General features: G+C 36.1%; 1 protein-coding gene across 1 annotated transcript in view; it reads right to left on the bottom strand.

The window, feature by feature from the left end:
* Positions 1–24,930, bottom strand: part of LOC122792903 (CUB and sushi domain-containing protein 1-like) — a 4,548,980-nt gene that overhangs the window by 2,785,040 nt on the left and 1,739,010 nt on the right. The window lies entirely within an intron of this gene.

Genomic DNA, 24,930 nt, shown 5'->3' with positions numbered 1-24,930 from the left:
CCTTCTTCATTATGCTTACCCACCCATACCCCTCATACCCAAGTTTCTTCAGAAAACACAGACATTGAAGAGCAAGGTGATTCTCATGTTCCCCTTTTGGCCTCGACAAGTCTCGTTCCCCTTTCGTTCATTTTACTCAATATGCCCTCTGTGGATGCTGGAACCATATCCAGATCGACCTGTCCCATCAATCTGGGCAGACTCACCCAGATCTTCCAGGACTAAAACAAATCGCATAGTTTCTCTAGTTCCAGTGATGGCTAGAAACACCAGGCTTTCTTCACCAATTCAAGAGGATTTTAATATCATCACATAAAGCTTGTACCAGAAAAATCTATAAAAGTAAATGGAAGAGGTTTTCAGTATGGGCTCAACAAAAATATCTGGACTCTTTTACAGCTCCTATCCCTGCAGTTCTAGACTTTCTTCTTTAATTTTCCAAGATGGGGCAAATTTTTCTACCATTAAGGTGTAACTGGCAGCCATCTCAAATTATCACACTGGGGACAATTCATCTTCTCTTGCTTCCTATAAACTGGGTAGGACCTTCCTCAGGGGGTACCTTTTTACTTAGACCTCCTATAAAGGATCCCACTCCTCCTTGGGACTTCACCATGATGTTAAAAACTCTTGTTCAACCTCCCTTTGAGCCTTCAACCAAGGTAGACTTAAAATTTCTTTCCATGGAACACTGAATTTCCTTCTGTGAGTAGTCTGCCTGTCCTCTCTGTGGTCGCATGGGTTTTCTCCGGGTGCTCCGGTTTCCTCCCACATCCCAGAAACATGCTGTAGGTGGACTGGACAGTCTAAATTGGCCCAAGGTGTGAGTGTGTGCATGTGTGCCTTCTGTGGAATGTTGGGCAATGGGCTGGCAACTCAACACCATAAAACTCCACTTCCAATCATGAGCGGACAGGTGATCTGTTGTGGCGACCCCTAACCGGGAAAAGCCGAAAGAAGAAGAAGAAGGTCATTGCAGTAATCTGGCTAGTAGGATCAAATCCTGCATAAGAAGGCCTTTCTCCTTGTCAAATACGTCTCCTTCAAGGGGATAAAAAGAGATGCTAGCTCTCTTTTATAGTTATGTAACACTACAGCATTATTTTTTCTCACCATAATATAACAGTGTAATTGTACAATGAGCCTTCTCTTTCCATACAGCTAAATCTAAAAGTTCCAATTAAATATGAAGAACGATAAAATGTTTCTCATCCACCCCATTTTATGAGTTAAACAATTCATGCTAATAATGAAGTCTATATTAGACACACACACACACACACACACACACACACACACACACACACACACACACACACACACACACACACACACACACACACACATGCACACACAAGTGTGTACACACGTGTAGACACACGTGTGCATGTGTGCATGTGCACGCACGCACACACGCGCGGACACACACACCAAGTGACAACATTTTAATACAATAAAATAAAAAAATGTGAGTAAGCAGCATAACATTTTAGGCTTTATTCTTTGTATAAGATCAGATGAACTAATAATCTAACTTTTCAGAAATTGCTATATAAAGATTGAATGAGTAGTACTCTAACTACTGCAGGGAATATAATACACACCCTTTAAGCTTGCTTTACTATCTCTAGCTACCTTCCTTGTTGTTTGAAGTTTAATCTGCATGTGTTGTGAGGGAATCATTCAGTAACAGAGTTTTAGGTGCACAGTGGATATCTTCCATTGGTTGGAAATAAAATACTCTTTGATCCACTAACTCCACTTAAAACAATTTAAACTATAGCTTACCCTTCACTGGTAGGTTGCTTAAAGACTTTACTATCTTTTGCCCTTGTACAATTCTCCTTTTCATCACAAACCTTTATCCCATACTTATTTTAGGTCATGACACATGATCCCTATACTTATGAACTTTGGGATTTTCACCCAAGTCTCTGCTATTACTTAGGATGACTGGACTTTGAAGTAAGGATTTATCAGGCCTTTTCTTTTGTTCCTTTTTTACAATAATTTCAGCAGTACAGAAGGATTCATAAAGGTTACCACAAAGTATACACTATGGCTACACGTAATCTAACCTTTGTGAGTGAATAGAGAACACAAGCATTGTGCTAGGGCTGTTCTTAAATTCAGAAAGTGTAACCATTATAAATACAACCTAAAATCTTAGGTCATAAGGCTTTCCACTCTGTTTCCCATGCTGAATAAGGGGCTCCAAAATCATCATCTTCTTCTTGATTTAGGACTATATGTTGCATAGTTACAGATGAAAAGAAGACATTTTCAGCCTCTTCCTCAACGTACAGAAGAAGCGTCTCCCAATCAATTCTTAAAAGAATGTCCATCATGCCTTGTAGCCCAGTTCCTGATGTCTTTGTTTGCAGTCCATCACCATTTCCCATTGTAAACAAGGGGTGCTTTATGATCATTAGTTAAAATTTACTTTAGTTAATTCCTTAATTGTGTCAGCTATTAGCTATGAGACAATCTTAGGCCGGGTGACAGTGCAGGTCATTACAGCCGAGTAACGTCTGTAGGTGTTTCTGCAGTTACCTTCTACTGCTCCTCTAGGCGTCAAATACTGCCTGTTCATATTTGCATTAATAAATCCCAAACCATGCTACACACAAGGTATCAGAATATTTTATCTTAAAGCATATATGATGGCAAACACAAGTGTATTGATATATGACCTCTGTTAATAAGTATTTTTTAGAACTGTAAGGTGATAAATTCATTTTTAAAGGCTGAAGCCACACCCACTTGGAGGTAAAGGTATATGCTCAAAAGAGCTCTGCTGGAGGGATAAGTCTATTCTTCCTCTGGTTGTATGTGTGGAAGCCTGCCTTATGTATCCTGTTAATGCTGGACTGCATATTCCTTGGAATTTGCATAATACAAGTAAAAAAAAAAACCCTTCCTATGAAAGCAATCATGCAAGTGTCTTTGAGGAAAACTTTCTGGCATACCCAAGAGAGGGTTTCCTATAACTAATTCTTATCATCTGTTAATTTTAGTAATTGTTATTGATAACATTTCCATTTTCTTGTTTCTTTTTAATATTAAATAAGTTTATTACTGTTGATTAATTTGCAATCCTGGCACTTAAGGTATTTGCATTCTCCATTAGCTTATGCATCATCTTTTGTAGAACTTAATCAACCTCATGGGTAGCCCTATTGTCAGGACAGTAAATGGAGCTAAATTCTCAAAAAAAAAAAAAAAAAAGAATAAATCAATAAATAAATAAATAAAAACATTAGCAGCTTGCTTATTGCAAGTGTCTCCAAAGTTCCAAAGCTAGTTTAATTATTCTGTTAATGACATGATTTAAAATAATGTTTTGGAGTATTTAGATTTTAAAAATAAAATTTTAAGGTAGAAGTTAATAACAGTAGATAAGTGCATGCCCCCACATTTATGGACCAAACACACCCCACCTTTCTTATTTCTTTCTTTCTTTCTTTCTTTCTTTTTTGTTTTTGTTTTGAAGAGTCAAATATTGACTAGACTAGTGTTAAGATTAAAAAAAATCATAGACAATACAGCACCGTGACAATATTATTGACAGATATATAATTCAGTAACAGAACCACTCATCTGCCAGTACAGATTCAGCTTAGTGCAATGTGAAATTAATGGTTTACTGATTAAACACCTTATATAACAATACAGTTCTTGGAATGAGGTCACAGCAGGTTGGGCTTACAGCAAGATGGCTACCAAGATGGAATCTCAGGAAGCTGGAAGAGTATATTTCAAAAGTACATAGTATGTTCTCTATTATTGAGGTATTCAAGGATGGGATTATTTGCCACATGAAGGAAGTACTTTCTCCTACAGTGATCAAAGGTGTAGTGAATGACGTTGTAACTCGTGAATCACATTGCATGAGTTGTGACTTGCCAAAGGCTTTTTTCTTACACAGAACCATTGTCTGCATTACTTTTACCACAGCACTGGAAGTGAATCCTTCAAGTATTCATTTACTGCATGACTGATACGACCAAGAAGTTTTTTTTTTTATTCAGACAAAGCTTTAACTAACTGGGTTCGTCTGGTTGTGGCTTTGTTCAGAATTAACTTGACAGAAGAACCGAAGGAGGCATTTGAAGAGGTTTTCTCTCTTTTTGATATGCACACATTATAAACAGTGCATGAGATGGTAATGTAAGCACACTAGTATTGTCAGTGGTGATCTGACAGCTGATGATTAACCCAGCATCCTCCCTACTTCAGAATGCTGTGTCTGAACGATGGCATATTATAAATGAAAAAGAAAATCTTTTGTCTGGTGAAATATACAGGGTCTTATTTCTGATGCAATGGCAAGTCAGTAAAGCTTTACAGCTATCCTCCCAAGCGGTACTTTATTCTTCATCCTGAACAGAAGTCATGCACTTCCCTAATGGAATTCATCACGTATGATGATATATGTCATAACTATGGCAGTGAAAGTCAATTCAGCTCCTGCATTTGGCATTTATTTCAGAAAAGTCAAATGTTAATTTCCTCATATAGAGTTTATGAATGTTTGTAATATTTCTGGAGAAATACATTGAGCTACTCAGATAAAAATTTACCCAAACCTATTAAAACTCTTAGAAATGTCATTGCATTTTACTCCCCCCAAGACAATTCTTGACAAAATAAATAAATAAATAAAGAAGGGAAGAATTATCATTGAAAGACCTTATAAAATGCATATAAGAATGCAATTCTACCTGCAAGAGTTTACATGCTACTCCCCGTTGAATTTGTCCTCGCTTCTTGACTATTAGAGTTATGGCACGTTATAACTGAAAAAAGAAAAACTTCTGCTCCACAGTTTAATGAGGATTTTTATCTTTCTCAATGAAAATGAGATATAATGCAAAATATCAAACTTGACCTGAAAGGTGGTCTATGAACACCTGGTACTTTTATATAAAAGGCCATATGTCAGTTTCCATTTGAGACATCCTACTGAAATGTTCAGGGAATTCTAACAAAATACTGAAGAGAAAAATGCACCTAAGGCTGCAATTCTACCCTCACGAATTTAAATGCATCTCAGCATTAAATATGACCCCAACTATTTTTGCTAGTGCAGTCCATGGAATATGCACCAGAGCATGTTCAAATAAAAATAAATAAATAAATCATTTTTTGAGGAGAAATGCATGTGATTTTTTTTTCCTTATGTAACAAGAGCACAAAAAGATATATTCTAAACATGGACTAAATTACTTCAACCTCAGCAAAAGTCATATTAATGACACGTAATGAAAACCTAAATAAAACATGGCAGTCTATAGGGAGGTGTGTTGTAGTTGCCCTTGATCAGAATGAAAAGAAGGGAGAATCCCCATTCCTTTGGCCAAAATGAGCCAACATCATGATTTCTGAAGAGTCCTTCTAGATATTTAGAAGAATCCTGGATATCAGACCTATAGGAAAACTCCAATTCAAATTAATCAAAAACAAAACAAATACCACACCAAGCAAAAAAAAAAAAAAAAAAAAAAAAAACCAGAAAAAATGTTGATTCTGGTGGTTATTGCAGGCTTCGTGGTATTTATGGTCTTTATAGTATTTAATAATAGCAATATTTAGTATTAGCAAAATTTTAAAATTTGTATGCAAAGGAATGGATGTCTTAGAATGTCAGGGCATTTTGTAAGTTAATTGCACTGAGCATTTGGATATGTTAATAGGTTAATCAGCAGGGTGGATATTTTAAATGTATAAAAGGACAATATGATGTGAACTGGATTTACCCATTGAAGGCGAAAGGCCGGGGTACCAAACTGTGTGCTGAAATAAACTGAGAATTTGCTGGAAGTGTTTCTGGTTTTCAGACCTATTTGCAAGGAGTCCTGGAGAAGAATTTCTTTAGCTGTATCTTCTGAAAGGGAGCAACGAAATGTGCTCAAGGCATTCATCGGAATCAGATGAATTACTGCAATACCCTAGGATGAAGTTTTTATTTGTGGGACTCTGTCATGGTCCAGCTTAGCTAGTCTGCAATGATTTTTTTTTTCTGAAAGAATGTATGAAGCCTATAGAGTCAAACTGAGCTAAGCTGTTATCTCCTAGGCTATCACTGCAAGTCTGCAAAAAAGACATGATTTGGCACTGCCTTGTCTATGTAGCACATAACTGTGGTGTTGTCTGACTACATTTGCAAAGGTCCTGCAGACCAAAGATGATCCAAGGCTTTCAAAGGGCTGATAATTGCCAGAATCTCTCTGACGTTTATATGTTTCTTTCTCTCTGTCTACGGGATTCCACAGAGTATGCACTTTTACCCTTTTCAAAACTGTTTCCCACATCAGCTAGTATGAAGTGAGTGTGGTGATTGACTGATTGGAGTGGTAAGGAAGGATAATGGAAAAACTGGATCCAATCTCCTTCTTTATTGATCACAGAACTTGGATCTGAAAAGAGAGAGAAGGTAGATGCTGAGTCTAGACTAATCTGAAGAATCACTGTATTTTCCTTATGTGCAGTCTGGCAAGGGGATCTTATGAAAATCATCAAAGCCATGCACCTAGAAGCCTGAGAACCATCCTTGGTAATGCATGGTTTTGAATCAAGAAACACAGGGCAAACTACAGAAACATGATTACTTTGGAGGAAGAAAGGCTTTTCCCAAGGCAGAGTCCAACAAACATCTAGTTAAATCATTCAGTAAGGAGGGATGAGAGAAAACTTCTGAAAGTTGATGTGAAAACCCAAACTGAGTAGAAGTTCCTGATTCTTCACAACTGGAAAAGGTCTGAAAAGATAAGGCAATAGACCAAATATGGAAAAATATGAGTACATTGAAGTTTCCAATATGCGACGATTGCAGCAAGATGTTAGATAATTTGAGAATGTCCTTGGTGCAGTCCAAATGGTAAAGCAGAGCATGGATAATGTAAGTCAGACACAACAAATCTTAGTGTCTGAAATGCTTTGCATTGTGAATGCAATGATAGGTAAAAATCTAACAAGTGAAAAGATATGATCACCAAAGCTGCAGTTCAATAATTAATTAACAGGAAAGCACTTTCATATAAACACTTCATCAGACCAGCAAAATAAATAAACCCCAACTCCTTTAAGTTTACATCACATCCAGCAATCAATTAAATAATAAACCAATAAAAACATTCATTAAATAATTAAAACTCAGTGGCAACCTTGCATTCATTAATGAACTAACTTCCTATTTTTCAGAAAAGGTTTTAAAGAAATGCCATCATTTAAACCGCACCCCTTATCTGCTTGAATGGTTATGATCCATTTCAATTCTTCATTCTCAGTTCTATTACGAATATTGGTAAACCTTTCTTTTCTGAAAATGGAGGTTTAAATCTATGAATCAGCCAGATGGAAAGTTAAGGTTGTCCTTACCTTATTCAAGTAATATTAATTTTGTATGTGAAACGATCAAGCGCAATTGGTCAATTTTGTTGGTAGATGAAAAAATAATGACTGTAGTTTGACTGACTCCATCTTTTGCATTTAGGAATCCTCTATCTTTGAAGCGTTGATTATGTTACACTAATAAGAAGAGACTGCCTAAGATATCAAATAGAATAGGGACTTACCTCTGTTAATCTTGTAAAGCTTGTACTTATGTCTCGGGGAAGAATTTTTTGATCACCCTACTACAGGTGCTAGATGTAATGTTAATTTTTATGAAGATTGTACAAGCTCTGGTTTAGTTTATATAGCAACTTGTAAAAAATGCCCCTGTTTTTATGTTGGTATGACCAGCAGGAGACGTAAGGATAGGGTACTCAAACATGTGAGTGATATAGGGACAAACATACCTACAAATGCTTTAAATAAGCATGTTAAACAAGAGGAGGGGCATTCATTAGAATTTATGGTTCTGCATCTCATTAGTTAGAATAACAGAGGAGGTAGTGTACTTAACAGAACTGAAAATTAATTGAAATGGATCATAACCTTGCAAGCAGATAAGGGCTGTGATTTAAATAATAGTATTTCTTTAAAACCTTTTCTAAAAAATAGGAAGTTAGTTCATTAATGAGTTCAAGGTTGCCATTGAGTTCTAATTATTTAATTAATGTTTTTATTGGTTTATTATTTAACTGATTACTGACTGTGATGTATATTTAAAGGAGTTGGGTTTACTTTTTTTTATGGTCTGATGAAGTGTTTACATGAAAGTTCTTACCTCTTAATAAATTATTAAACTGCAGCTTTGGTGGTGATATCTTTTCACTCTTTGGATGTTTACGCTGTTTCTTGAGAGTAGTTTGACTATTATTTTGAGGTGCATGATTTGTGTAGCTAATGTAATGATAGGTGTCCATTAGATCCAGCTTTACCATAAAAGCTACAGGGGTAATCAGCAGTACAGTGGACTACAGAAATAACATCTTGAACTTCAGAATCTTGACAAAAACATTCACAAAAGAAAGATCCAGGACAGGCCTCCAGGATTCTTCTGTTTTGGGAATGAGAAAAATATGCGAGTCACAACCTTTGCCTAAGACACTAAGGATCATAGGATGTTTGACTCTCTGAGACATCATGTTTGGAAGGATGGGAAGAAATAGAGAGATCTGGTTCTCAGGACAAGAGGGAATACCCATGAAAAGAGTGGGGATGCTGACTGCCTTGTGTACCCCCATTGCATTACCTTCACTGCCCAGCTGTTCAAAATATTCTGATACCACAAGAGAAGTCTCAGAGACATAAAAAGGTTCTCAGGGTAGGGCTGAACAGGTGGATAGTAATGCTGACTGAGAAGAATATCCCTCTTTTTAGAGGCTTTTCCTTTCTCTTTGTAGACTCATTTGTATTGCTTTTTAAAACCCTGTTTTCTGTCTCCATGCTGCTTGATTCATTTCATGAAAAAGGGGAAAATTCTGTTTACTCTGAAAAGGGAGGGCTGACAAATTTGAGACACTTCTTGGATTGGTTTTCACTTTCTTCACTCTTGTTAATCACCTCAGCTGCAGAAGAGCCAAAACAGAACCCTTTTATCTAAGGGAGAATTTAAAATCATAGATTTAACATCATCGGGAAGATTTTGAGAATGAAGCCAAGCAAATCTCCTCAAAACTAATTTTGAATCTATGGAGGAAGAAGCAGCATCATAAACATGGTTTAAAAAAATACTAAGACACATGAGAAACAGTTGCTACAGAAGCATTTAAGGTTAGTCATTAATTTCTGCATGTTCATTGTGACACTACCAGTCCAGCTATCTGGATTTTTTAAAATAATTCTATGTCATTTGTGAATATTGATATGATTTATACAGAACTGTATGTTATGTACTGAGCTTCAAGAATGTAACCACATCATACCCCACTGGAACATAGAAGATTAACTTACAAAGCTTCAAGAAAATAAGTTGAAATTAAATGCTTTATGATGTGTTATACAAGTTAGTTTCAATGCAGCAAGGAGACAGGTTGTCTAGAGCTAGAAGCTTTTTCTATTGTCTTGGAGAGCTAGTTACTAAGTTTAAAATGTAAAAAAAGTGTTTTATTGCTTTATGATTTCCTAGCAGCTGCACAGTTCTAAGAGATACGTATTTTTTACACAGAGATGTTAAAATTCTGTTAAGTTTCTGTTTAGCCTGGGAACTAAAGTCAGGTGATAAAAAGTGATGTCATCCAAGCTAACCCAGCAGTAATGTTTGCTATTAATTTAAGAACTCTCTCAAAGAGAGACTGTGCATTTTGTATTTTGTCTTGGACCTAGCAAGAACATCCACTCATCATCATCATCATCTGCACTTCTGCCTGCGTGTTGTTCTGTAAATAAGATAAAGGGCATAGTATCTCTCTTAGATATAGATAGGAATGTAGTAAATATTAGCTTAGATGTTTTCTGTCTTTATTTGAGACGATCCTGCAATGTTGTTTTAAAATATTTCCTGTGATTTTGAACTCTGTGTTTGGTTTCTGAGTATTGTCTTGTTCTTTTCTTATTTATTATTAAATATATTTGAACCTATCTTTGTGGCTGATATTTGTGAAACATATTTAAGCTCTTAAAGTACTTGCATATGTATTTGGTGCATGGTACAGGCCACTCCTAAATAGCCTTGCAAGACTTGGTCAGACTACCATTTGGATAATAGTAACATTGCACAGTAGGATTTGACACTCTTTGTAAAGGCCTTATAGTAGCTGATAAGTAGGGTTGATGGCAGTGGAAACCACCTTATAGGCTGGGCAGAAGGGGGCACAGATAGTAAACCTGTGCCAGCGTTCGCCAGGTGTGTGTGTGCGCGTGTTTATATATAAATCAAATCTCAAAGTGTGTGTGTGTGTGTGTGTGTGTGTGCGTGTGTGTGTGTGTGTGTGTGTGTGTGTGTGTGTTAGCTACTTGGGAGGGACACAAAGCACTGGTTGGACAGAGAGGGTGTTGGAGGTCTTGGCTTGACCCCTCAGCTAAGATCTAAACCCTATAGCTGTGCCAGTGGGGAGTTTTACTGGGGATCTGGAGAAAGAGGGAGAAGCCTGCCCCAGACTGACTGTGATTTCTGTGTGCTCTTAAGGGAAATTGTACTTTACTGTGTGTGTACTTGTAATCCTCCCATTGTGTACATCCCTCACAGTTGCCAGTGGTGAGGATTGAGGCTCTTTGATTACTGGGCCAGTGCAGGGGTGTCACATTCATAATGATAACAAAAAAAAAAAACTTTAACGTATGAGCTTGGCAGTTTAGAATTCTGAAAGCATTACAGCCGAGTGACGTCTCCAGGCATTTCTGCAGTTACACCCTACTGCTCCTCTAGGCGTCAAATATTGCCTGTTCATATTTGCATTAATAATTCCAAAACCATGTTACATACAAGGTATTGGAAAATTCTATCTTGAAGCATACATGATAGCAAACACAGTTGTATTGATATATGACCTCTGTCAATGGGTATTTGTTAAAAATGTAAGGTGATAACTTAAATTTTTAAATGCTGAAGCCACGCCCACTAGGGGTTAAAGGTACACACTCAAAAGAGCTCTACTGGAGGGAATGAGTTAATATACTAGAATCATACCCATTGCTTTTCCATCCTTGCTAGAGTGAATGGAGTTAGAAGCAATATCCTGCTTAGCAGAAACAAATTTGGGTAGAGAAATAGCTGCTGGGTCTAATGTATAATTAGAAAATATGTATTTGTGTATCTGTGGTACCTTGAATAACTTATCAGACTTCTTGGGAGCAGGAGGCTGACCATCCAGTAAGCTTAAAGCAGTGAGAAAAACATTTTCAAAGTTAGGCAAGACAGGAGGAATAGCTGCAGATTTAGGCATCTCCAACTATAAGAAATCAAAATACATTTCTCGTCTCAATGAAAAACTTCATCTTAGAAACTGTGTCAGTAAAAGAAATACCTTCAGCAAGAAAATCTGAGGACACACTTTCTGAGAAGAAAATCTTAAAGAAAACCATCCCACTGCAAAGTCCACACTTCGGACTGATATTCCTTGTCAGAAAGAGAAAATCACTTTTCCTCTTCTTGCCTGAGGAATGAGAAGAAAAGGAAAAAGCAATAATAAACTCCTTGGCAGATCCCAGTAAATTTGCCCTGTACATAACATTTGAAACAGGAGACTGAAAACTTTTCTCACTAAGCACACTTCACCTGAAGAAGTGATTGAGTCCAAGCAGGCACACTATTCCCAGCTTCCATAACCCTCTTCTAACTCAATGAAGACTCCCCACCTACCCCTTTCTGACGACCCTACTAAAAGGGCTCTCCCTGGCCCAAAGGGCATCCCTTCTCATGCAGAGGAAGTTGCTATCCCTAAGTCTTTGGTGGCAGGAATAGCTATACAAAGAGAGTTGGGGCAAAAAGATGAACAACAAGTAACCACAGCAGAATCATGCACCATTGGCTGAGACTGAATAGGGGTTTCCTAACACCCTCAATACTCCTTTACAACTTTCTTCTTTTTTGGTTGCAGGGTTAGGTACTACTGCAGAGACCAAAGGTTGCTCCATTGGTAAGTAGAAGGTGAGACACTGAAAGTAGGGAGTGGACCCAGGATGAATTGATAAAGTATGAGCCAGAAAACAAGAGGTTCTGTGGTAAATAAACCACTGAAAATCCCCAATAAGTACATTATCCTGCATGAAGCAGAACAAACTTTTAAATCTGAATAAAACTGCAGTAAACATAAACCTTTTCTTTACAAGAAGTTCACATAAGCCGAAACATGACATCTCTCTTAGAAATGCAATGACAGCTTCCTATCTAAACAGCATAATTTTGACAGAAATAATACATTTTCTCATAAAATAATAAACAATGGAAAGTTATTCCCAATGGGGACTTATCTGCCCAGATCTTGAAGATCACTAGTTGTCCAACAATTCTGCAGAGACTGCTAAAGGAACACTGTCTTTGGTTGCAAAAAAGCTTTGAAGCTTTTCACACTTCAACTGTCCTTCATGAGTAGCACTGTTCAGACTCCTGACAGTTGGAGTTTGTAAAAGGCACCCACAGCTTTTTTAGATCAGACTGTCACAGGGGATAAGATCCATACATCTTAAGCTATTGCAACAATGACTTATGTCTGACCATCTGAAGTTTCTGTAGTAAGTATAGTCTGCAGGGGATGTTAAGGTTCACACACCATGTCCTGAAATAAGAATAGAAGAAACACTATCTAGGTCTCAGAAACAAAGAAGGGAAAGAATTGATGCTCAGGAATAAAGACATATTCAGAGTTCACTAGTTAAAATAAATTACTTCGGCACATCATCAAAGCTATAACTGGAGAGAAAGTACATTTAAAATCTTACCAGGCACCACAGTCCCAATTTCAATGAGTCTGAGACATATACAACAATGATTAAACTTAGAAATACAGTAGAATCAAAGCATGAGTGGAGCAGTCGCATTATACTGGCCCCAGTCCTGACTGGTCTATAAGATTTTGCAGTGACTTCAGGAAGTTAAACACCATATTTAACCTCAATTCATATCCCATACCCTGAGTGGAAAAACTGACTGAGAAAGTGGGCAAAGGTAGCTTCTCCAGTTTAGACTTAGCCTAAGGACAGTGGCTAATCCCATTACACCCACACACTAAGGAGAAATGCGCTGTGTACAACAAATGGGCTCCTGCATTATATACCACTCCTTTTGGTCCCCACAGAACACCTGTAACATTCTGGAGGCTAATGGACAAAATCCTTAGACCCCACACCAGCTATAGTAGTGCCCTATAAGGATGATGCCATTAGTGTCCTCTTAAGACTGGGAAAGTCATCTATGCCAAGTTTAAGCCATTTTAGATTCTATGCAGTTAGCTGGACTGACAAATAAACCAGCTAAGTGCAAGTTAGATGTGGCAGAAGCCTATTATCTGTCTTTTTCAATAGGCCAAAAGACAGTGAAACCCCAGACTGAAAGAGGTGAAGATGTGTAAAACTGAACCATGCCCACTATAAAACAACTAGTTACAGTACTTTTTGGGCCTCACTAGTTATTATCAGAAATCTGTTCCTAATTCCACATGTAAAGCTTGCCCCTGATTAACCTGACTAAAAGTAAGGCTCCACTGTAGTGGAAATGGACTAGTGAAACAGAAAGATTATTCATACAAATAAAGAATATACTATATTCAAAGCCCATACTCACAACACCTGATTTTTTTCAAAACAATTCTTAACACAGATGCCTCTGAAATCGGCATAGGCAAAGGTCTTATTAGAAGTTGTAGAGGAAGAGGACCATCAAATATCCTGTATAAGCAGAAAGCTGAGCAATGCTGAGAAGGGATGCTTGGTTACTGAAAGAGTGTTTAGACATTAAGTGACTCCTAACTACTCTTAAATACTACCTGCTAGACAGGGGATTTGTACTTGTAACAGATCATGCCCCACATTAGCAGCTTCAATGACAAAAGAATGCCAATCCAAAGATTACTTAGTGAACACTGGCCTTTCAGTTTTAAAATCATGCATCAAACAGACTGCATCTACCTTAATGTAAATAGGCTGTCTTGGGCATACGTCCCATCTGCTGATGCTTTGGATGCTGGATAGGAGGATCATGTAGCAAAGTGATGGCTGGTCCATTTAAGGATGCAAGTCAAGAAACCATAACATAGGTAAAACCTAATGAAAGGCAGCTACAAACAGACCTGCTTAAGGCCCCATGCCCTGCTACTAGTCAGATTCATAACTTTTAAATGTGAAGCAGGTCTTGGGGGACTTTAAAGGTAATGCCATGCCCTGTTAATAAATTTGGACAATAAGGATGGCTATCTGGAGGATGTTATTCCCAGCAAAGGGATCTAATACTATTTAAGGGAGAGCCTATTTGGGTATACAACTGCCTGTGAAGAAGTGCAAGAAGGTATTTCAGATTAACTCTGTCTGTATGGAGCTGAAGGAAAATACTTCAGGTCATTTTTGTCAGTGAGAGAAGCCTGCAAGATCTTAGTTTTGACTTGTGAGGTCTGTGCAAGTATTCTTCATTTATTTTAGACAGCTGATTTGTTAACATCTGCGAGAGGGGAACATGTCATATGTCTTGATCTGTGTGAAGTTTGCAGAGTAAGAATATTTGCCTGAGAGGTTGTTTGCGAAAGCAACTGACAGCACTGCAGACAGAACTTCTTGTTGTAAACTGTATTTGTCTTTTGTGTTGAATTTTCCATGTATAAAAAAAAAAGACCTTTAGACTGCTCAGCTAGAGTCAGTGACTGACTATTACAAGTAAAATCGTTTGAAGCGATATATAATCATGTATATGCTTTATGCCGATGTATGTGTATTAAACTATTAAGCTGAGACAAAAACATGACAGTCTAGACATAACATGCATGGGAGTGCTTCCTTATTTGTAAAGTAAAAAGATTAGAGTTTACAACTATGCCTTGCAAACACCCAGATTCTATTGCAAGGTTAACAGTTACGCTTTTCAAATACACCCATATTATGCAGATTAATGATTTAATTTAATCAAGTATGATGATAGTTCACATTTTCCTCTGGTTGTTTCTAGCAATATTAAATGGACATTTGTTATGGATAGCAGAAACTAATCATACCGTTCCACATGTTCAAGGAAAGCAATCCAGGCCTGTGGAGAACCATATTACAATCTATGTAGGGAGTTAATTGCTTATTTGAAGAATATAACTGCCATGCCCTGTTAATAAATTTGGATATTAGGGGATGATCTTTTTGAAAGAATGCATCAATCATAGAGTGCACAAAGTAATTTCTGAAGCATATGGTAATTGAACTATATTTTATTGCAGGGTCAGAAGGATTTTTCAGATGCTTCAGGAAGTCAGCAATTTTAACATGGTATAAGCTTGGAATAAATACTTTTTATATTACCACCAGGACCAATTTGTATAACATAATATCTTAACAGAATGAAATGTCTGTTGAAGGACAATGCAGAAAAGAAATTATGGCATTTCTATTGATTAAGTGTTACTGGTACAACTTTCCTTATATTTTAACATTAGTATATATATATATATATATATATATATATATATATATATATATATATATATATATATTAAATCATCATTGCATCAGTATATTCCCCCAATGCTGCATCTAACCTCCTCCTTGTACCTTTTCAATTAGCATTGCTAAAGTACTCACTTAAGCAAATTCATGAGACATTACCCTTATTAAGAAACAGATGGAAATGAACTATGTGTACAGTCAATGAACTCTTCAAACAAGCAAATAGAATGCCTTATAGTAACATTTTAGGAGAAAGACTTTGAAAGGAAAAGCATACCTGACACTCAGCTGTCATTTCTAAGTAAAATTATTTAAATTAAACAGGTTTATACTTGCGTTGTCATTACTACATCATGCTCTTTAATCAACCCGCAGGTAATTGCTCATAAAAACGACAAACAAAATTCATACTACCCTTAAGATCTTAAAATCTGTATCTTATATTACACAAACTGCAGGCATAGCACTATCTTCTTTTTTCACCTTAATCTGTGATAGATTTTAGCTCTACTTTCCAATTTTTACAAAACAGTCTACATTCCACATAATGCATTTGTCACTTACAATGTAATATTTACTATCAGGAGCATATATATCCCTGCATGAAGTTTAATTCTGTTCTTTTAATTCTGCAATTTTAACAAGCGCAAACCAAATTTTCATAACTCCTAAAATTAGTATGTTTTTCAGGTTTTCTTTTTCTTAATGATTTTGAAAAGATGTTACTCTGGAACTGAATACAATAGTATTTCTCAACTTCAGTTTATGCTCTAATGCTCTATGCTCTAATAACTAATACAATGGTCTAGGACAGTGATGGACCTATGACATACATGTCAAAGGTGACACACTACAATGTTTTGTGTGACACACCAAGTGTTCACCAACAACCAAGTTACCAAAGAAACTGAATGAACAAAAAGAAGTATGTGGCCCTGCACTTATTTATTAAAACTCAACAACAAAAAAGTAATTAATTGTTGTTAATCAAATCAAATGCAACGTGTTCCATATTTTTTTCAGTTCAATTCAAAATTACTATTAAAAGTAAGATAATTTTTGGTGCACTATTTTAAGCCCAATTATCAGAGCGCATATCACTTTCTCTATTGTAAGTTACTGATTTTTCTTTTACCTTTATAATACACAGCAGCACATTCTTGGACTACATCTTTTTTAAATAAATGAATAAGTAAAGAATTGTTTGTCTTTTGTTGTTTTTTTTTCGGGGGGCGTTGACACTCCAGCAGAGTCAAGATGGGTATTTTCCGAATTTTTGTCATGCTGAGCCCAAAAGATTCACCATTACTGGTCTAGAATATCTGTCCTACATGGCTCACTTTTACGCATGTGCATGTGTATGTGCGTGTGTGCGCTTGTGTGTGCGTGCGTGTGTGTGTGTGTGTTTCTGTGTGTTTGTAAGTGTGTGAGTTCAATAATCATTATTCATAGTGATTTAAATGTGCAAAGTTCGAAAAGAGGTGTTCTGCTTACCACATAAATAAATGACAAAGAGTCATAAGCACATTAAAAAAAAAAAAAACAGGTACACCAAATGAAACATGCAATCACTGTGCATTTAGGAACTCCGCCACAGACAACCAAAAATCCAGTTCCAGGAAATTAATCTAATATTGGTCTATTTAATGCTCAGTGCTTTCATCCAAATCAAATACCATGGACTTCATTAGAACATACCAGATGACAAAAGTGCCTTAATATAAATAGTGCATATCACTAACTACAATTACAAATGTAAAGGTAGATGCACTCGTAAAGTTCATGTGATTAAACATATAATTAATTACACATAGAAAACGTTTGTTTGTATTATTTTATGGTATTTGATTTGGATGAAAGTGCTTAACATTAAATAAATTGATGGTAGACTAATTCCCTGAAACTGAATTTTGATTGTGAACTACTTTCTTTCTGCACAGTGACTGCACTTTTCCTCAAGTGTACATGCTTACCAATATCACGGAGATATATAACAATAAGAAACTTCACAGACATGGTACTAAATTATTAATTTATCTATTTTCCATGAGAAATGCATTTTAGATATTCAGATTTTTTTTTATTTCATTTGTCAATTTATTAATAAAATACCTCTTTTACTGTGATCAGTGTGAATCATAAGACTTGCAAACGGGTTTGCATTAACTTTTCAAAACAGTTCAAACTCTACTCCAAATTTGGCATAACATCATGGTAGAACGGTCACTAATCAATTGGAAACAAATCATGTTCTAATTATTGTAACTAATCTCGGGGGGGGTGCAAACCTTTTTAACTTCAGATTTTTCTTTTTCATTGATAAATATGTAGACTCAAGGGCTTCTGCTAGAAACAAAAGAGTAAAATGCAGCTAAAGCAGGCACAAAAACCACACCATAACTGACAGAATTTGCAAAAGAATGCTTAGTTGATAGTCAGAAAAAACAGTTACTGAAAAAAGGGATCTAAATTATATGCCTACAATGTACATAAAAAACAGACATAACTAAAGCTTATGAAAGGGATCAGTCTGAACAATCTTCAAAGAGAAAACTCTTTAGCACCAGATCTGTTAAAAGCATATTGACAGTGAATTCCAATATCACAAATTGGAGTCTGGACAAACAGAAGCTGACAGAAATATCATGGGTCAGAAAGCTCAGCTGACATATACATCATTTATGTTTAGAAGAATTTGGAATTCAGAAAATTATGATGGTAAGTAACACATAAGTTTTGTTGTAATTTCAACTACTTTATCTCACATATCTGCAAATAATTACTGAAAAAGAACTTTAGCAATTAGGTCAGTTCAGAAGCTGAAAGACAGAATTTCAAACACTATGATTACCAAACAATAACTGAAAATGTTTGTATTGGTATTGACAAGGATTTTATATTTATATCAAAGTTAAAAATGGAAAACATTTTAGACTTCTATTCAGATTATGGAAATTAAGTCTCTGCAATTAATGCTGGATTGTTGTAATTTGTAATACTGGTGGAAAAGTGATTTCGATATTGGAAATTATGCAAAATGGTTTGGATCTATCTAGGCTATAATACAGAAGATTATAAGGGGATGTCCAGTTTCACTTTTGACAAAACATAATCAAAAGTTGTGACCAGCATCCCAATCATAACTCTTTGTAGATAGAGCAGATAAAATTCCATGTACTACAAGCAGTTACAGAAAAAAAATGTTGGAGCCCAAAATGTTTTACCAGATTTGAAATCAAGTACTGCAATAAGCATTGTTAAACAGATGGCAATGCATATCTTAGCGTCTTTACAAAAGTGGACAATTCCAAAAATAATAGATGTACAAAGGTTCAAAATCAGGAACAGTAATAAAAAAAATGCTTTTATTGACTTATAAAGTTAATAGAACAACACGTTATGCATTTTCTGAATTTTCTGAACAGTAAGTAGTGTGAAATTATAATGTCTATCATTAGTGAGTGACTGAAATCCCCAGTCATTCACTAGAAAATAAAATAAATGTATATATATATATATATATATGTATATATATATATATATATATATATATGTATATATATATATATATATATATATATATATATATATATATATATATATATATATATGTATATATATATATATCTATATCTATATATATATATTTATATAAATATATCTTTATCGGATGATCAAATTTTCAGAAACTTGAAATTCATATGGATGAGACCATATGATCGAGTTTCTGAAAACTTGAATATCAAACAAAAAAGAAAAAGAAAAAAAAGCTACCCTGATACCCCCACACCCCCTTCAAATTATATATACCAGCTCTGAGATTGCACTACAGTGAAGAGACGGTAAATTTACCGATCTTCGCTTTTCTGCTATCTGCATTCAAAAGTTTGGAGTTTTCAAAAACTCGATCATATGGTCTCAGCTGTATGAATTTTGACACACACATATATAAGGGGCAATTCAAATGTATGGAGAACAGGCAGAAACAAAGCTGTTTTTTCTTTGGCATTGTTCTTTTCTAGCCGGCACTGTTCACAATCAGTCAATTAGCCCTTAGAGTAAAATAGCATTGTTACAGTGCTTTGGGGTGGCGCTTATCTAGTGTTGCTGCTAACATGTATTGTTGTTTTCTCCCAATTTTGGAGTGAGATCTGAGTGTTCCTCCATTGCACTCAAGGCTTTTATGACTACAAATTTTCTGAAGGCATACTAGTGCCGTTCTTTTCTTTCTCCTGGTGATTATGAGCAAACTTTCTCCACTTTTTGGTTCTTTGGGTTCAAATGCAGGCTCTGCTTAGCATTTAAATTTCCTTACTTGGTAAATCTCTCCTTCTGAGCACTATAACAAGCAATGCACAAACAAATGACTATAACCATTATTCCTATACCAGGTTATATCTACTGAATGTTTAAGTATACTGGGTAAAATATAAGTTTACATGTTTTATTTAATCATTTCAAATACAGGAAGGTCTGGTAAAGGGTTTTAATATTATGGCATGAACAGATGGATATTGATCAATAACCTGTAAGGTAGATAAAAATAATTTTAATTGCATAAGGAATATGTGATCAAAACCTATAAGACAATCAATTCCTTGAGCCCTATACAACTATAAGGTACACATGGAGCATTCTGATTACACTCATAAAATGGAAGAAAAATAACCTTGTTATAGCTAGGGCCTTCTATATGAATGTCACCAATGTGACCCTTGCATTGCCATATAGATTTCATCACCAGGGAAGTGAATGTAAAAGCAATTACAAGACTGTTACTCATCTTATCCTGCTGCAACACCCTTTTTAAATGAAGCTTTTACTTTGGGACAACTACAACTCTCCACATATTTTTCAAGTATTATAACTGTGTTACTGATTGCACACATTTATTATATTTTTCATGAAATGGATATCATGAAATTTAGCTCTTTAATTTTACTCTTCAGCTGAATTCTTTAGCATCTATTTCCCGGGCACATCACGCTGTTATCATCGGAAACCCAACCATAGTCCTCTATATCATATACATATACTCAACCTTTTACAGAACATATCTCATATTTGAGAAATATTTCTATAAATGTACATTTTATTCAAGTCATAAGTATAAACTAGAGTTTATTTCTTTAATTTACTTAAACGGCCTACAGTGTTTAATCTTTTTTTCATTTACAGTCCAGTATAATGACATTATTTTGATATGAATACTTTTCTGTTGAAGCACATAAAATCTATATATCATTTCAGTACACAAATGCATAAATCATTGTTAACATCCTATACCTCAGTCTTAAGTAGCTCCTCACAATAACATGTACAAGAGACTGTATACAATTCCATTTGCTTATACAACATAGATATTAGAAACTCAGATTGAAAAACACCTGCCATAATCTTCTTGCATTCCCAAGGCAGCTCCAAGTTTTCCCTTACTCCAACATCAGCATCTTTGTCAGTATTATGTTGATTTCTCACACTATCTCTATGCAACAGAAATCTAGGAATCTTGCCCATTTTTTCCTTAAATGTGTATTGCTCACCTTATTTCACAATCTGCTGTTATCTTTTCATTGTTACCTTAACTTTCTCATCTATTTTTAACTGTATCTTTTCTGTCCCTCTTCTCCACACTTTTCTCATCTGTCTTTAACTTCATCTTCCCTGGCCCTCTTTCCATTTGGTAACTTCATTTTTTATACAGCTGTCCAGCTCAGTATGATTTGTTTTTATGTTTGATCCATTACCTTTCAGCTCCCCCTGCCCCAAATACAAAATCCACAAGTGAATAAAGGCTGGGTTTGAAAATACTCCTGCCACTTAAGTCACATGCTCTCTTGTAGTTCTTTAACTGCAGTGCAACCCCAAAAATAGGTTTTAGATGAGATATCAGACTCCATTACCCCCCTGCAGTTATTATTGTTTATTCTACCTTGACCTGATAGCCTCAAATATGAATTTAGCTTTTATGTTGTTTCATTCTTTGTATCATTTTTAGTTATTATAAAATAAATATCACATATGCAACAAATAATTTCACAAGGTTTCAAAATCAGAAGGCATTGTAATAAGTACAATGGAGTATTTTACATCCACCTGAGTTACTAACAATTAAAGGCAGATGGGTCTTCAAATTTAATCTCATGTGAAGAATGACACATATGGACTACAGTACCCCCAACCCACTGTACCTGCAACTTCAGTACTGAAATGAATCTAAACAGATGGCATGGGAATATAGTCCACAGCCTTCTCATCTGAGCATCAAAAGAAAGCCTGTTATTGGTTGAGGCAATAATAATACCCAGCAGATGATTCTGTGTGCAATGATTTCAAACTCTATTGACAAATGGTCATCTCAGATATCAAAGAAAGAATAATCCATCTAATAACCACACCAGATATGTGGGAAAAAAAAACAGCAAAAGTCCAGCTAACACTCCACAGATTTATTACAGACTGTTAAGGGCTTTTGTTCCCAAGTGGGATTTCTTCAGAACTTTTATCTAGACTTTTGCTGTTTTTTTTATCCACATTTCTGGTGTGATGCACCAATGAAATCAAATCTGATCTTGCTCACAAGATTTCATTAGCTAAGAAGGCAGCAAGACGTTTTTACTGAAAGGGGACTGAGATATGACATGGCCATAACCTTAGGTCCTGCTAAAGAACACAAGCTGCAAAGGAAGCTATCAAGATAAAGATACATGCAGCACTATTGGTGATGGTGGGGTCCTCTGGATTTATGTGATAAACAAAGATAAGCCAAGAAGGCAGTAGCAGTGGCAGTCCCTGAAAAGAAGGCCCTGCAGTGGCAAGTGCTTGGTAAGGAAATGAAAAATAAAGACTTTAAGATGTCTAAAAATAAGTTCTGGGAAAGGATCTAGTAATACAGGAGAAGGGCCTGTTACTGCTAAAGCTGATGTCAGCAAGGAGAGATACTTACTGACTTCAGTTAACACCCTGTCAGGAGAGGAAAGGAATACGTGGAGGAGCTCCTGTATCTAGTGGGCACGTCCACTTCTGAGGAGACAGTGTCATTAACAACAAGTGTGGATGACTCTATATCATAGATAAGGTCTCCGTGGCAAATAAGCATTCCTATAATGGCAAGATTACACAAGTGTAAAAGATTCAGTTATAAATGTTGAAGGATTGGAAAGCATTATAATAGTTTAATGATTTCTTGAAGGTAGACTTTATCTCTGGACTGGTAAATGGAATTGTTGTCCCAGGCCATACCTCTCAGCTGTCCCTGATTTTCAGGGACGTCCCTGATTTTGACTCAAGTTTTAGCTCTGTCAATCTTAATCCCTCCTAAAACTGGTGACTTTTGGAGAAAAGATGGTGAATTGTGCTCAATAAATAATGATAATAATTAGAGTTAAATGCTTCTTTTACCTCAGAAACTATATATTAATTCACATTCTCTTATTCTGGCATTGTCTATGGTTAGTAGTGCTAATATTTTAAAAGTGTCCTTGATTGCCACTGATTATTTTTGGATTTGTCACTGATTCTGTTGACATTTGTCCCTGGTTGGTGGAGACCTATGCTGTCCCCATATTTCAAAGGAGTGGGGAAGGGTTTTCCAGTAACAAGGGACTCATGCTCCTCATCCTCTTGAGACAGCCTGTGGATGGATGTAGACAAATAGAATTCCTTTATCAGTGGAGTCTCTGATTCAGGAAAAGCAGTGGAGATCCCTTCATTGGACTCCCAGCCAATGGAATCTCTGCCCACATGCAGATAGTGAACATGTCATGGAAGCTTGCCACTACTGCCTACATCTGTTTTTGACCTCAGAAAAAATATTGGGACTGTTTTCCCTTGAATACTTTCAGTATGCTGGCCCAATAGGTCAGAGTCACGTCATTTGGTCTCTGTATTTACAGATCAGGAACTATCTGCACTCAAGGTCAAAAATCAAGAATGTTCAGGGTGGGTAGATGACTGCTGAGTGAGCTGTTTCATCTCCTCTTCCTAATTCTAAGGAGAGACTATCAAGGCAAATGATATATATCAATGTTTGGTGATTTGGTTATATGAGAGTCGCACTGTTGTTTGCAGATGGTGTTGTAATCTTGCAATCAGTTTGCTAAGGTCAAAGAAATATAGTGGAAAAATTTGTTGCTAAATCTGAAATGACTGGTATAAAAACAAGAAAATGAGTGCCTTCAAAAAAGACAACGTGATTCTTTCTCAGCACAGTGTTAACTGGTTGACTGCATAATGTAGCAAGGGGAAGAACTCCTCTGCTGGAGGAATTCAAGTATTTTCAGGTCATGTTTTGATTACGTGTAGAAGTGATCAAGAGATGTACTAACAGACAGCAGCAGCTGTCAGTTTTTCCAGAGATGAGCTGTAAAGCAAGAGCTGACTCATTGGATTAGTCTCTCAGGTTACTTACATGTGCCTGTACTCATTTGATTCTATGGTCACAAGCTTTGCATAATGATTTAAAGGATGACAACACTGAATCAAGCAGCAGAAATGACATTCTCCTGAAAAATGTAAGGTTCACTCTCCATCACAGAATAAGGAGCTTAAGCAAATTGAGAGGATCTTGGTATAAAGTCACTGCTCTTCTAGGTTGAGAAAAAACAGCTGAGATGGTCTGCCCACCTAGTGAGGATACAGGTGTACCATATCCTGCCCATTTGGGGAGGTCCTGTGTCATAAAGCAGGACTATATCATGTGTCTTGCCTGGGACTACCCAGGGACCCACCAGAATAAATTATAGGCTGTTGCTGGGTAGAGAGAAGTCTGTCCAGCAAAGCTCACCTTGCTGCCACTGCAATCATCACCAGAGCTAGTTGTTTAAAATAATACTTACTACTGATTTGTATGTTTATATACATTAATTGGAATGGCACACTCAATATCATGTGTATCTTTAGGAAAGAACTTCTGTTACTAAAGCTCAATTTTTACGGTTGATGTTAATTAAGCTTGCAGTTTACTGTGTCTTCAGTTTCATGGTCAAATATGCTAGAGCAGACAATTATTAAAGATTTACAGATTCAGCATGTATCAATATAATGCACTGATAAAACAAATTACATACCAGTGTGAGCAAACCACCCCCAAAAAACAAGGGCTGACTGCATTTTATCATCACAATATTCTTATGTAACTCATGGAGTAACATTTGGGCAGCTGCTTATTAAAATGAACCACTGTATGTAAAAAAAGAGAAATAAAATCAGCCACATTACATTTTTTCAAAAGCACTCCCATAAAAAAACAAAAAATCTACCACATTTCATGTAATGTAGGAACAGCAAGAGTATGGGAAATGAAAGGCTTTCTTGCAAGTGCACTTATAACTATTTACAATTCAGTTTAATAAAGCAAGTTAAAGTGTTTCACAACTTTTCAGAATTAGCACCCACCTGAAAATCAGGAACCAACCATAAAAGTGGTAACCATTTGAAACTGTCTGAACCCATAAGAATGAGTTC

The sequence above is a fragment of the Protopterus annectens genome, chromosome 2.part0 (genome assembly GCF_019279795.1).
Source record: "Protopterus annectens isolate FY-2018-M chromosome 2.part0, PAN1.0, whole genome shotgun sequence".
Classification (NCBI taxonomy): Eukaryota; Metazoa; Chordata; order Ceratodontiformes; family Protopteridae; genus Protopterus; species Protopterus annectens.
Note: the sequence above shows the minus strand (reverse complement) of the source record. Positions and strands in the feature narration are given on the sequence as shown.